This window comes from Bos indicus x Bos taurus, chromosome 6 (genome assembly GCF_003369695.1).
Source record: "Bos indicus x Bos taurus breed Angus x Brahman F1 hybrid chromosome 6, Bos_hybrid_MaternalHap_v2.0, whole genome shotgun sequence".
In the NCBI taxonomy this organism is placed as follows: Eukaryota; Metazoa; Chordata; class Mammalia; order Artiodactyla; family Bovidae; genus Bos; species Bos indicus x Bos taurus.
The window spans coordinates 20,447,480-20,461,727 of NC_040081.1; the positions used below are offsets into that span (position 1 = coordinate 20,447,480).

The 14,248-nt window shown below is 38.4% G+C and overlaps 1 long non-coding RNA gene across 1 annotated transcript in view; it reads right to left on the reverse strand.

The window, feature by feature from the left end:
- LOC113894068 overlaps positions 1 to 13,769 on the reverse strand; it is a 58,160-nt gene extending 44,391 nt beyond the window's left edge. The window contains exon 1 of the long non-coding RNA XR_003511457.1: positions 13,617 to 13,769. This is a non-coding gene — a long non-coding RNA (uncharacterized LOC113894068). The remainder of the gene's footprint in view (positions 1 to 13,616) is intronic.
- Between the last annotated feature and the right edge of the window lie 479 nt (positions 13,770 to 14,248).

A 14,248-nucleotide genomic window follows, 5' to 3' on the forward strand; every position in this document is an offset into this window, starting at 1 on the left:
AAGTTTGAATGGTAGCTCAAATTCATGATTTAAGCTAGTAAAGAAATGTCTTGGTCTAATTCCAACTCCATAAACATACATCACCTCACATTGTTCCTGTACCTTTCATCTACAGACCAGGTAGGTTTAAAAAGCATAAATATAAATAATGTGATTCATCATTCAGAGCCCTGAAATGGTGAGCAGAAAGGGCCTTTAAAGTTCTGAAGTTCACGACCTAGTTAGTTCACAGAGGAAGAAATTCAAACTGGGTATAATGGAAAACAGTTAGGCTTCAGGGTTAGAGTTGGGGGTTAGACTTAGAGTTAGGGGCTTCCCTGATGGCTCAGATGGTGAAGAATCTGACTGCAATGCAGGAGACCCAGGTTCAATCCCTGGGTCGGGAAGATCCCCTGGAGAAGGGAATGGCTACCCACTCCAGTACGCTTGCTTGGAGAATTCCATGGACAGAGGAGCCTGGTGGGATACAGTCCATAGGGGTCGAAAAGAGTTGGACATGATTGAGTGACTAACACTTTTACTTTTTAGAGTTAGGTGCTTGGATTCAAACCCTGATCCTGCAACTTTTCAAATGTAAAGAGAAGGAAAATACCCTCAGACTCTTGGAGCTTATAGTTTTGCCATCTCAAACACAGTTAAAGTTAGCTGATTCACTTAGACGATTGTAAGGTCAGTTCCTTTCCTGTCCTTCAGTGTCTTGCCTGAGGCCACGTAACTGATAAACTGGAAAGAGCAGATTAGAGCTTTAGTCCCTTGGTTCTTCTTCATACGCTCTGTTCACTATATCCTGACTCTTTTTCCAGTTAAGGATTTTGAAGTCTGACCTGTTAGGGTGCACCATTTTAATTAGACTAGAATGGAACAAAGTTGTGGCAAATACTTTTTTGGTTGACCTTCCATCCAAAGACCACCAGAAACATACCTGTGATTGAACAAATTGGATTTATTAACATATGAAAGGAAGAAGCCCACAAACCATGGGAAATGTCAGGCATTTCAGTAAAAGGTATTTGAAAGGATTCTCATGGGAGGGGGACACACATTAGGGAACTTTGGGGGAGGGTTTTAAAAAATGGCTTTATTATGGATTACATGCCTTTGGGAATTGAGGGTAAGCCAATAATTAGATATTTTAAAAATCTTATAAGATGGACAAAATAAAGTGAGCTAAAGCTATGGTTGGGAAAGGAGTGATGGGGCTTCAGATTAGGGTGCAGAGATGTTTGGAATTTTTGTGGTTTGTACAATGACCTTGTTTCTGTGCTTAGAAGATTATGGACTCGTCTTGTTTTTCTCACTTCATCTTGATAGCTGCTGATTTCGAAGCTGGTGTGCGGTCAACAGGAGAATACCAAGGCCTAGTGTGAGTGGTGCAATGGCTCTTCACAATGTTAAGGCTCAGCTGCGAATGTTAGGTTGATTTCTGGGTGTCAGAAGACACTGTTCTTGTTCTCTCTGTCCCCTTTCTCTCTTTTCCTCACCTGTAGGCCAGCAATGACTCTGGGACAAAATTCTGGCCAATGAAAAACAAACATGTTCTGGGAGCTTCCTCATGCAGTGTTTACTTTAGATGCTGGCACCGCCCCTTCTCACTGTTCCATCTTCCTTTTTCATGGGAGAAGAGGGATATGATTGTTGAAGCTGCAACAACCTTTTTGTAATTATGAATAATTACAAGGAAATCTCAGGGTCTTTTCCACCATTGATCTACTGAATTAGTCCAGCATTGGTAATTCTGGATTTCTCACTATGGGGAAAAAAAAAAATTCCCCAATTAAAAAAAAGCCCTAGTTAGACTGTTTGTTACCTGTAGCTGAAAGCATTCCTAAAACATTAGGTATTCATGTTTGTTATTTACTGAACTACACACTCTTCTAGTAGCCAAATATTTATGTTGGCTCAGAGCACATTCCATTTGGAAATAGAGCTTGGCAATCTGCGCCCCACCCCTCCCGCCCCCGACCATGTTTTTTAAATTAGGCTTACGTTAGGTGAATAAATTATTGTTCTTTCTGCTTCATAAGGTTTGTCATTATTACTTCATTCAGATGCAATTGTTTTCTTGGTTTGAGAAACCTGCATAAAAATGAAAGCTGTAGAAACCTTCCAGATCAAGTTCAGCAGGAAGAAGTGGGTGCGTTTGTAGACTTGATTATTGAAAGGGTGAATGTAAATGTAAACCTAATTGCTGGATAATTGTAACTTCACTATTGCAATTTGTAGCTCCCCATAGCCTTTGTGATTTGTTAAACTTAACGTGTTGGTTGGTTTTAATGATCATTGACTTAGAGGTAGAAAAAACTCCTATCCTCCTAGGGGGATAATTCCCTGGCTACTCTACCACTGTGGTTATCACATTAGACTCCATCGCACAGAATCAATGCCCATTGGAAAATTGCTAATGTATTGGGAGGTGGGAATAAGAAAGAGTTTATGACCATTAATATTCTGTGAGCAGGAAAGCTAAACCACCATGCTAGTAGGAATCCAATGTCTGCTGGATGCTAGGTGAGAGTTCTTAATAAAAGTGGAAATGTTCAGGAAAACTTCATGTGCTGACAGCTACGATTTGTCTCTTGAAAATTATGTTCCTATGGTTGGAATAAATTTTACTCTAGCCAACAACTGATAATTATTCTACACATGTTTCTGACTGATCTCTGCACCCTGTGCATAGTAGGTACAAAATAGTTGTTCAAGAATTGCTTGAAAATGTATTAACATGTGCCTTTGCATGATGGTTCCATAATAGTGACAGTAATAATTTATCAAAATATTCTCTATAACTAGTAAATTATTTAGCAGATCACCATTTATATATTACAGATATATTACCAAGTAAAATATGTTAATGTTCACTGTTGTGAACATAAAATATCCAGATGCAGGGAAATTAGTAATTGATAAGAAAAATTCTTGTCTACTTAGTTAATTAGAATATGAATCTTGCATGGAGTGCTTGACTATACCAGGAAAATGTGTCAGTGCGTGAAACAGACTAGTGGCTCTCTTTTTCAAGAAAAATGTAACAATAAATTACAAAAAAATAGTTTCACAATGTATATTTAACACGTATTTTATAAACATTTGAAATGCTTATAAAAAGACTGATCTTTTTTCTCTAGTTCTTGTAGGCAGGTGAAATAAATCCATCCAAATAAAATTATTCATATAATTTAATACACTGTGTGTTATGTGTTGTAGGTATATGTTGAAGTTTATGGGTACTGTATACCTTCACGCATGTTTAGCAAATTGCAGAAATTTACTAACAGAGGTACATGCAGAATCCTAGTTTTGTGGTAGCCATATTCAAGTATGTCATTATGCGGGCTTCTCAGAGTTGCTGTCCATTTTGTTACTCCAACAAGGATGCTCTTTGGAAAGAATAAGAGGTCTATGCTGGAAAAGATATGGCAAACAGTTTAGAGGCTGGTCTGTTTTTCTTATTTTGGGATTTTTATTGTGCTGTCAATTTTCCTGCAGAAAACTTAATTCAAATTCTGGTGAAGTGTGTTTTGATGAATTTATTTTGAGAGAATGAATGAATGAATGCATGAAAGAGAATTCTCAGCATTTATTTAAAAGCAAGTTTACTAGGAACTTCGCTTTGAATTTGTTGAAAGCCATAATTGGGGCAGAGAAGGGACAGTTGCAATTCATTGTAACAACTACTAGTTTGGATATATATACTCCACAGTAAAAAGAGGAGGGAGCCTGGGAGTGACCTTATTTTCTGGAATAATATTTGAGATCACTTTTAGGGGAGAAGTGGGAGTTTTCCAGATGAACAAAGAATAGGGAGGGCAGAACAGTTTTCTACTGTGGCCAGTGATGTTCTTAAAACAGGCATCTTAGAAATCTGATGACATTTTATCAGCACTCCTAAGGCCCCCCCCCCCCCCCCGCTTTTTTTTTTTTTATGGCAGAGAGAAATGTCAAGAGATGAGCTTCCCTGGTGGCTCAGACTGTAAAGAGTCTCCCTACAACGTGAAAGACCTGGGTTTGATCCCTAGGTTGGGAAGATCCCCTGGAGAAGGAAATGGCAACCGACTCCAGTGTTCTTGCCTGGAAAATCCCCTGGACAGAGGAGCCTGGCGAGCTGTGGCCCATGGGGTCGTAAAGAGTTGGACACGACTGGGCAACTAACGTTTTTTTTTCCAAAGCCTTTTTTTTTTCTCTTTCTGGCAGAGAGAAATGTCAAGAGATGGTATGTAGGCTGTTTAGCATTAGACTGTGCAGACATTGAATGACATGGGAGAGTCATGTCATAGTCCCTGTACTGCTAAGCATCAAAGCAGGAAGTGCGTCTGTCTTATTCAGGGCAGCAGTCTTGGTGACGGGGAGGGTGCCTGACACATTGTAATTGTTTCGTGTGTATTAAGTGAATGAATGAGGAGCCAGTAAAGATTTTAAAGAAAAGGAGCAACAATTAAGATTTAAATGTTGGGGCTGTCACCGATAGCAGTAAGAACGTAGAAGTGAAGTGTGCATTTATTTTCTATTACTACTGTAAAATATTACTGCAAACTTAGTGGCTTAAAACTACACAAATGTATTATTTTACAGTTCTTTGGGTCAGAGGTCTGACACCTGTCTCACTTGGCTAGTATCAAGGGTTTGGCAGGGCTGTGTTCCTTTCTGGAGGAGAATCCATTTCCTTGCTCTTTCAGCTTCTAGAAGCTGCCTGCATTCTTGGCTCATGGCCCCCTTCCTTCAAACACATTGCCTTTCTTGGACCCTTCCTCCACCTTCCTATCTGTCTGACTTCCATTCAGAAAGGTTCTCCATTTTTAAGGGTCCATGTGATTATATTGAACCCGCTTTGGATAATCCAAGAGACTCCCATGTCAAGATCCTTAGCCTTAATCACATTTGCAGAAGTCCCTGTTGCCGTGTAACGTGACACATTCACAGGTTCTGGAGACGAGGATGTGGACGTACCTGGGAAGCTGTTATTCTGCCTATGACAAGGGGCATTAAGGCCCTTCATGGTACAGGGCTTGATACAGGATACCAGTTAGGAGGAAGGTTGTGACAGGGATAAAGATAGTTCACTAAGCTATTTCACTTTTCCTCTTTGGCAGAAAGGTAGGCTACATTTAGCACCTTCTTTTGCACTTAAAAATGATTAAGTTCTGACCAATGGAGTTATGTCGACCTCCTCCAGGCCTGATCATAAAACACCTCCTACTCAATCCTCCATGCTGTTTCTTTTCTCTTGTCTGTTGGCTGGATGAAGAGGGATCCAGTCTGCTCTCTGAGGCCCCGAGGGGTGGTAGAATGTCTAGCTAGAAGCAGTTGGGTTCCTTTGTAGAGCAGAGAGCCTCCCCGTCAGACACCTTGCACCATGATTTGCATGATAAAGAAAACCTCTGTTATATTAGCCTCTGAAAGTGAGAAGTGGTTGCTAAGGTAGCCTATCCTGACTAATACTGAAATGTGCACCATTTCAAATTTGTAACAATGGGGTGCTTCTGTGACGGCTTCAAACCTGTGACGGCTTCAAACGTGGCACTGACTCCGTGCTTGGTCAGCGAGGGCCCTAGTAATAGGGGCTTGAAATATAGTAACTCATGTTCTGAAGGGGAAACATCTGGGATAATCTGATGTTTGGAATAACTTGAAAGGCAAGATTTATGCCTAAAAATCATAAAACTTTAGGATAGTGATTCTTACCCTTGCCTATATAGTAGAGTCAGTTGGAGGATTTAATAAAAATATCCATGCTTGGACCTGCTCCCAGAGGTTCTGATTTAATTGCTCAATGTGTATATGTTGGGGGAAGGAAAAGGATACTGGTATTATTTTAACTGTTTTCCGGGTGATTCTAATGTGCACCCAGGCTTGAGAACCAAACCTCTGGAACAGGGGTCAGCACACTTTTTCCATGAACGCAAACTAGTAAATGTTTTGGGATTTGGGGAGCAATATCATCTCTCTCATAAATATTCAACTCTGCAATTATAGCGTAAAAGCAGCCATGACAACATGGAAGTACATGGGTGTGGCTGTGTGCCAATAAAACTTTATTTACATAACAGGCAAGTAGCTGGATTTGACCTGTGGGCTGTATGATCCCTTCTCTAGGACCAAGATTCTCAAACGTTTTCTTCTCAACACTTCTTCACCCTTTAAAAAACTTTTGAGGATCCCCAAAACTTTTGCTTGTGGGTTATATATAGCAAGAATTACCATCTTAAAACTGAAGTTAAAAAACACTAATGAATCAAAAACAGTCATAAACCCATTATGTTAATATAAGCAATATTTTTATGATAACTGTGCTTCCAAAAAATTTATCAAAAAGAATGGCATTTTCTTTTTCACAAAACTCTGTACTGTCTAGCTTAACAGAAGACAGCTAGATTCTCATTTGTTTCTTCACTCTATTGTAATACGTCATTTTAACTGAAGTATATAAAGAAAACCTGACCTCACAGAGATATATATCTATTTCTTGTTAGAAGACCAACCTCCTTCTTTTAAAGGAATATTTTAATAACCTTTTCAGATAGTTGTAGATATTCTTGGATACCACCTAGTAATTCAATAGGTGATAATTTGTTAAAAGTTGATTGCAAGGTGGAATCTTGAAATCATATCAATGAACTTTTCACATGCTTATAACATTAAAATTGCTTGGTTTGATTGCACTTTAAAGGAGTCATTTACCTACATATGTTTTAAAAATATCTTACATTGGTTACTTAGAAAACATTGTTTCCTTGAGTTACATCACTGGTATACTTCATTATATCGTATTTTAAAAATCATATTTGCTAATATCAGAAAAGTCTTTAAGAACTCGGAAGTTGTCAAGCTCATGGTGATGGTACGAGTTTTCCAAAATTCTAATTTTCGCTTGAAAACTGAAGTTTTATCATTGTCAAGAAATATTGTCAGCTTGTTTGCCTCCAAGTGAAGTGACAGGCTCACTTCATTTATTTTCAAGAAAATGACTGTCAAATACCCGAGTCTGAATAACCATAGTTTGTTTACCACTTGTTCTCTCAAGTGAAAATAGTGTTCCACAAAAAAAGAGATAGTTCAGTTTGCAACTCAAACAATCGCACACTGCTTTTCCTCAAGACAACCATTGAATTCAGGTATGCAGCAGAAGTCGTGTGTGTGTGTGTGTGTGTGTGTGTGTGTGTTTTCCTTCTGGTCTCACAGAATATTTAGGACTTGTTCTCCAGGATTGAGATTTAATAAAGTGAATAATTTTTACTGTTTCAAGTGCATTTTTAAGTGAAACTGGCTTTTTAAAAAGTCAACTGAGTACATAGGAAAAGATAAGATACAATGTTCAATCAATGATATAATACAATGATACAGTTTGATGACATTGTTTTGATTTGTGTTAAATATCAACAGCTTTACATGTGGTTGCTTTGGTAGTATCTGTGGGAATGTCAACACAGTGAAAAAAGAAAATAACCTCTTAGTATTATTAAAATATTTTTGACAGTGGATCCACTAAAAGGGGTCTCTGGCATTCTTAGGGTTGGGCAGAGCACACTTTGAAACCTCTGCTTTAGGAGATGTGCTTTAAAGAAACACTCTGTGTTAGTGTATGATAGCTATTATTGGCTGCCTTTGGTAAGGTGTTTCATAAAAGGCATGAACCCAGAAAGAACTGGCCAGTTATCAAGCTGAACAGAAAATGACGGAGTCCAAAGACTTGCAGTGAAAAATGGTTGATAAGTCAATTGCTTCCAGATCCCAAATGGAGCCACAAAAGGCCAGTAGAACTACTTAGTTGGACAACATGATTTACTTCCATGGAAGAGGTTAGAATAAGGGTGTGTCCTTGCAGGAAGAAATAGTCAAAATAGCTGCAGTTAAGGACAGAGGGCGAGAGAAGAGAATTAAACCTGAGTATATAGATGGAAGCAAATACAACAGAAACCTATCAAGATTTTGAAGAACTTGTATTGTCAAGAAGTGTTGAATATCAGACTAAAAACTCTTGGAGCTGTAAAATCACCTTTTGGCTTTCAAACTTTGAGAACATTCTTTTCAGTTGTGTCCAAAGGGAAGAAATAGACAATAAGAACTCCTAAAAGCTAAGGAAAAGGAGTACATCAAGGCTGTATATATATATATATATATATATATATATATATATATATATATATATATATTGTCACCCTGCTTATTTAACTTATATGCAGAGTACATCATGAGAAACGCTGGGCTGGAAGAAGCACAAGCTGCAATCAAGATTGCTGGGAGAAATATCAATAACTTCAGATATGCAGATGACACCACCCTTATGGCAGAAAGTAAAGAGGAACTAAAAAGCCTCTTGATGAAAGTGAAAGAGGAGAGTGAAAAAGTTGGCTTAAAGCTCAACATTCAGAAGACGAAGATCATGGCATCTGATCCCATCACTTCATGGGAAATAGATGGGGAAACACTGGAAACAGTGTCAAACTTTATTTTGGGGGGCTCCAAAATCACTGCAGATGGTGATTGCAGCCATGAAATTAAAAGACGCTTACTCCTTGGAAGGAAAGTTATGACCAACCTAGATAGCATGTTCAAAAGCAGAGACATTACTTTGCCAACAAAGGTCCGTCTAGTCAAGGCTATGGTTTTTCCAGTGGTCATGTATGGATGTGAGAGTTGGACTGTGAAGAAAGCTGAGTGCCAAAGAATTGATGCTTTTGAACTGTGGTGTTGGAGAAGACTCTTGAGAGTCCCTTGGACTGCAAAGAGATCCAACCAGTCCATTCTAAAGGAGATCAGTCCTGGGTGTTCCTTGGAAGGACTGATGCTAAAGCTGAAACTCCATTATTTTGGCCACCTCATGCAAAGAGTTGACTCATTGGAAAAGACTCTGATGCTGGGAGGGATTGGGGGCAGGAGGAGAAGGGGACGACAGAGGATGAGATGGCTGGATGGCATCACCAATTTGATGGATGTGAGTTTGGGTGAACTCCGGGAGTTGGTGATGGACAGGGAGGCCTGGCATGCTGCAATTCATGGGGTCGCAAAGAGTCGGACACGACTGAGTGATTGAACTGAACTGAATTGAAAAGCTAAGGACCAATGAAGAAATTATTTTCAGAGAGCAGAATTAAAGTTTAATCAAGTAACTCACTCTCTCTCCATGGTAGGAGACTTCATAAGGCCTGCCAAGTAGGGTTTCAGAATTGTCATGTGCTAATGAACACTATGCATCTCCTAGTATTACCTACCCATTTTGAAATGGGAGTTTTAACTGTATTTTTTACATCTGTGCTCCACCACTGTATTTAGGCTAATCCCATAACTGAATTCTACCTTCTCTTCTCTCAGTTATTTGCCAATTACAGGGGGGTCGGGGCGGGGTGGGGGTGGTCTGGTGGGGAATTCCTCTAGGAGGTGGTGTGGCTGCTAGATGGAAGAAACCTAGTCACCTGAATGGACCAGATCCTGTCCAGCCATTTGCACTGGATTGTAACATGAGAAAGAAAGAAAAAGTTCTGTACTGTGCTAAACCACTGAGACTTTTGTTATAATACTTGTTACAAATATTCTTTATTACAAATATTCTTTGTTGCAATGTTTAGACTACTGTGAATAATGCAGAGGCCATTCTATTAATCTAAACTTGTGGCCTTGATTACTATAGTGGTGACAGAAAGAATAAGAAGCAGTAGTATAGTTTAATCGGAGAAGGCAATGGCACCCCACTCCAGTACTCTTACCTGGAAAATCCCATGGACGGAGGAGCCTGGTGCGCTGCAGTCCATGGGGTCGCTAGGAGTCAGACACGACTGAGCGACTTCACTTTCACTTTTCACTTTCATGCATTGGAGAAGGAAATGGTAACCCACTCCAGTGTTCTTGCCTGGAGAATCCCAGGGACGGCGGAGCCTAGTGGGCTCCCATCTCTGGGGTCGCACAGAGTCGGACACGACTGAAGTGACTTAGTAGTAGTAGTAGCATAGTTTAATGGTAGAATCAATGCTTTTTAGACCAGGGGACTGTGAGAGCAGAATAAAGGGGAAAGAGAGGTCTAGCTTCTTATCTTGGCTTGAAGTGGATGGAAGTTTGGATGGTACTCCTAGGACAATCCAGTGAAGTTGTCTGACAGGCAGAAGCAATCTGGGGACAAAGAGCTTGGGACAGAGGTCTGAAAATGAGGCACAGGGGAAAGAGTAATGGTGGATAGAATTTGTTGGGAAGATAGTTCAGCGGGAGAAGAGCACAGAAGTCATTTAATTAACAATATAGAGAGAATAGTCTATCAGACAAGAGTGATAATGAACAATAAGGAAGGGAGAAAATGGCAGAAAGGGATAGATCAAACTGTTTTCTCATTTGGTTTCTGGGAAGAGTGATGAAATGGTTAAGAGTCAAATACTACAAAGGTATTAAATATGATAAGAGCTAAATATTAACTTTTAAAGCTAAGCGTATTGGTGAACTTCATGAAGATAATTTGAAAGGAGAATTGATGTAAAATTCATACCATTTTAGGATAAGTGTCTTATGATTTTATGGATGAAAATGCAGACTGAAGATGTTAGATCATGACCAAAGTCCACAGTACCTGTTGGAGCTTGGCTTTGTTTTTGCCTACCCGGTACCACAGCCCACACTCCTTCACTCTTCCAAAATGAACCAGAAAAGGGCATCTCATTAAGATGCTGATTCAGATATAATTTTTAAAGCATGATAAAGTAGAAGGTCTCTAGAAATCATAAGGATCAATATGTATTTTCAGAGAGGAATGTGTAGGGAGGTTACTAATTCTTATAATTCCCAAGAGAGGGTTTCTCCCTTTCCCTCCCTCTTATTTCTCTTAAGTTGATTATATAGTCAACTGGAGTTAAATTGTATAATATGGGTATATCAGTGTCATATTTTTAAAAATAGTGTTTTTTTTTTCAGTTTTAGAACATAGGGTGTACCAATATGCTAAAATAACTTTTTCCTAAAGCTATAATATCTAAGTAAGTTGACTGACAAACTGTTCTCTCTCTAAAGTCTTTATAAAACTTAATTAGCAAGATCAAAGGCTACAAAAGTTTAATAGCCACCTTCACATTTACCAGATGCCTTGTTAGTAATTTTGTATTTAAAGTGTAATCTCTAAACAAGCCAAAAATGGAGCCAAATGTTTTTTAGGAGATAGTTAATATAATTTTTTTCTTTAATAAACTTAATAGAAACTCCTAAATGCTGTCATAGAGCACTATTCAAAATAAGCTCCTTAGCAAAATAAATGAAAGACATGTAGAAACCTGAAGAAGCATTTATTCTTGAGAGCCAAGGTGTCTGCAAGTCTTGTGTAGGTAAATCTCACTTTCTTTCATTTCATAAAGAAATTTTGTGTGAAATGAAGGCAAGTAATTGGCATCACTTGAATCCATTATTCATTAAATTTTACTATTTTGTACAAAGGAAACTTTCTTGGCTTGTACTGATTTCCTAATCTGGAATGCCAGCTAAAATATTTTCATTAAGATGTACTATTTTTAGCAGTAAAGAACCTTCCAATTTGGGACTCAGCACATTCAATTTGGAGTATACATAAAGTCAAGAATAAATACAGTCAGCATTCTTAAACATAAACCTTGATACTGCCTTACTTCAGTTGCAGTTTTTGATAGCATAATTGAGTATTATTTATCTCCTTTGCTTTTCTATAGCAACTATTTCTGTGCAACTTAGGTGTTTGGTTGAAATGCCTTAGTAGAATAGAAAAGAAGTATTTATGCTTTTTCTGAAGGTTGTGTTGTAATGATGAGGAATGAAGAAATGGCCTGTCTTATATGAAACACTAAAAATATATCTCTTTATATGTGTACAAATGTGTGCACCTACATGGGTGATGCATGCCCCATTTTAAAGACATTAAGTCTCATCAGATTACCCACATGCTCTTAAAACAGAATGGCAGATGATAATCTCATTTTAAAATGTGTTAATTGAGAGGAAACAATTTAAAAAGGAAAAAGAAATATGCGGTCACATCTTGAAAAATCCATATTATTTTTAAATTGCACATGTGGATCTTGGTAAAATATTAGTAGAAAAATGTAGCTGTCAGATAACTATTATACATGCTACATAAGAGTTAGGGTAGCAGGGTATACTTCGCATTTTAAGAGATAGTATTTTGAAACTCAAACTGCCACATAGGAAATCTAAAGAACCCCTCCCTCCCCAAACAAACCTGAAACAGTTTATGAAAAAACTAAACCAAGATTATTTTTGTTTCCAAACCAACATTTTTCTTGGTTGTTCTCATCAAGACTAAAATGTATGCTGGTCTAACAATTAATTCAGATGTTCCCAAAACTTTTGTACTTATGAAATTGAGTATCTGAAGAGGTCTAAATTTTAGAGAATGTTTTCAGAGTCTGCTGTATTATATGCTGGCATCACGGCTTCTGAATCTCTTGTCAAGTGTCAGGAGTGTTTAATACAACTTATAAAGCCAGTGAAAACAGGAAATTTCACATTTTAAGCTATATATTCCTAAAATATTTGAACAATAAACATGTTTTGTGTGGAGATGAAACAGTAAGGCTGAAACTTTGGTTTTTAAAATTAGAATAGTTGTCTTTTGCAGTATGAGTTATATACAGTAAAAGTGAAATATTTGGTTATTTTATACTACTAATTGTATACATTCATTCATTGAACAAGTATGAATTATTTACTTTGTGACAAGTTATTATACTTATATTCCTAGATGCATAACAAAGGGTTAGCTGCTTAACATTTTCTGGCATTTCAGGACTAATTCTTAATGTTCGTCTGAAGTAAGACCATTTGTTGCATATACACAGCAAAAGAAAAACAAAACAAAAAGTATGTCACTGAATAACAAAATCTACTATTTAACTGGGTTGGGATCAAAGGTTGTTAGTGCTGTTGACCCATAACTATCTGAAAAAAACCCCAAAATGTCAGGCTGACCTCTCTCTCATGACTGGGTGAATACCAAGGGTCAGTGGTTTGTTCTGGGTGCACATCCAAGCGTTTGGATGTCTGACCGACATTTTTAGTTAGAGCTCTCTTCTTCTATTAACATAGTTTAGAAAAACATAAGAGCGCCTTTTATAGACCACTCATGGTTCTATTTTTATCATATTAAAGAAATGAAAGCAGCTCATTTTTTAGAAGGTACTTCTTTTTCTTAAGTTCACATGGGGTTGAAGTATGATATCAGTTATTTATGAACTGCTGTTGATAGCAAGAATACAAATACTGTGAATTCAGAACTTGAGAGACAGGAAATAAATTATTATGGGCTGTGACACACTCTGTGAAAGACAGAAATGGGTAACGTGGAGACAGTAACAGGAGGCAGAGGGGAGAAGAAGGGCCAAGAAGAATCTCCCTCAGAAGGTAACATGTATACTGTGGTCTGAAGGATGAGAAGTCATAGGAAGGACTAGGAAAAGAGCCTTCTAGGGAGAGAGAACTGAAAGCCTAGAACTATGCAGGAAGGAGGGTAGCTAAAAGTCCCCTAGAAAGGATCTGACTTAGATGATCTTGTATCTAATGGAGAATTCCCTGAGATCAAGCAGGAGAGTCTAGGTTATGCCAAGTAACTAACCATCCCCTCTGTCAGCCACTCTAATTAACCAGATGGATTTCTCACTCACTCAGTCTGCCCGCTGCAGGTTGGCCAGAGCGCTGGTCTGCCTCCTTCTCCCTCCAAGACCCAAGCTGACAGAGCAGTCACTATCTGGAGCGCAGCACTTACAGTGGCAGAGTCAAAAGAGAAAGCATTGCACATCGAGTATAGGCTCTTAAGGCTTCCACACACATCACTTCCACTCTCATTTCATTGGTCAAAGACACTAACCTCAAATCACAAAGAAGTGTAATTCTCCAGCGTCCCCAGAAGAGGAGTGGAACTGGGAGTGTTGATGAGCATAGAACTATCTCCTCTAAGAGGTCCCTGAACAAGATGGAATTTTATGTAGAAGTTTGTGTGTGTGTGTGCGTGTGTATTTAGTTTTATGCATGTCATCAGGGAAGAGACCCATTGCTTTAATCAGATTCTTGAAGGGATCTGACACAGTAACAATTAAAAACTGCTGGACCAGTTGAAAACTGTCATGTAAACAACTAATTGCCGTACAAGGCAATTTGCAGCACGAGTAAGAGGCTGAAATGATTAAAGAATTGTAGGTGTGTTTGCATGCATGCAAGCTTATGCATGGTGATAAGGAAAGAAGTTGAGCAAATTTGTAGACCGAAGGGTAGAAGCCAGAGAACACGGAGCGATGGA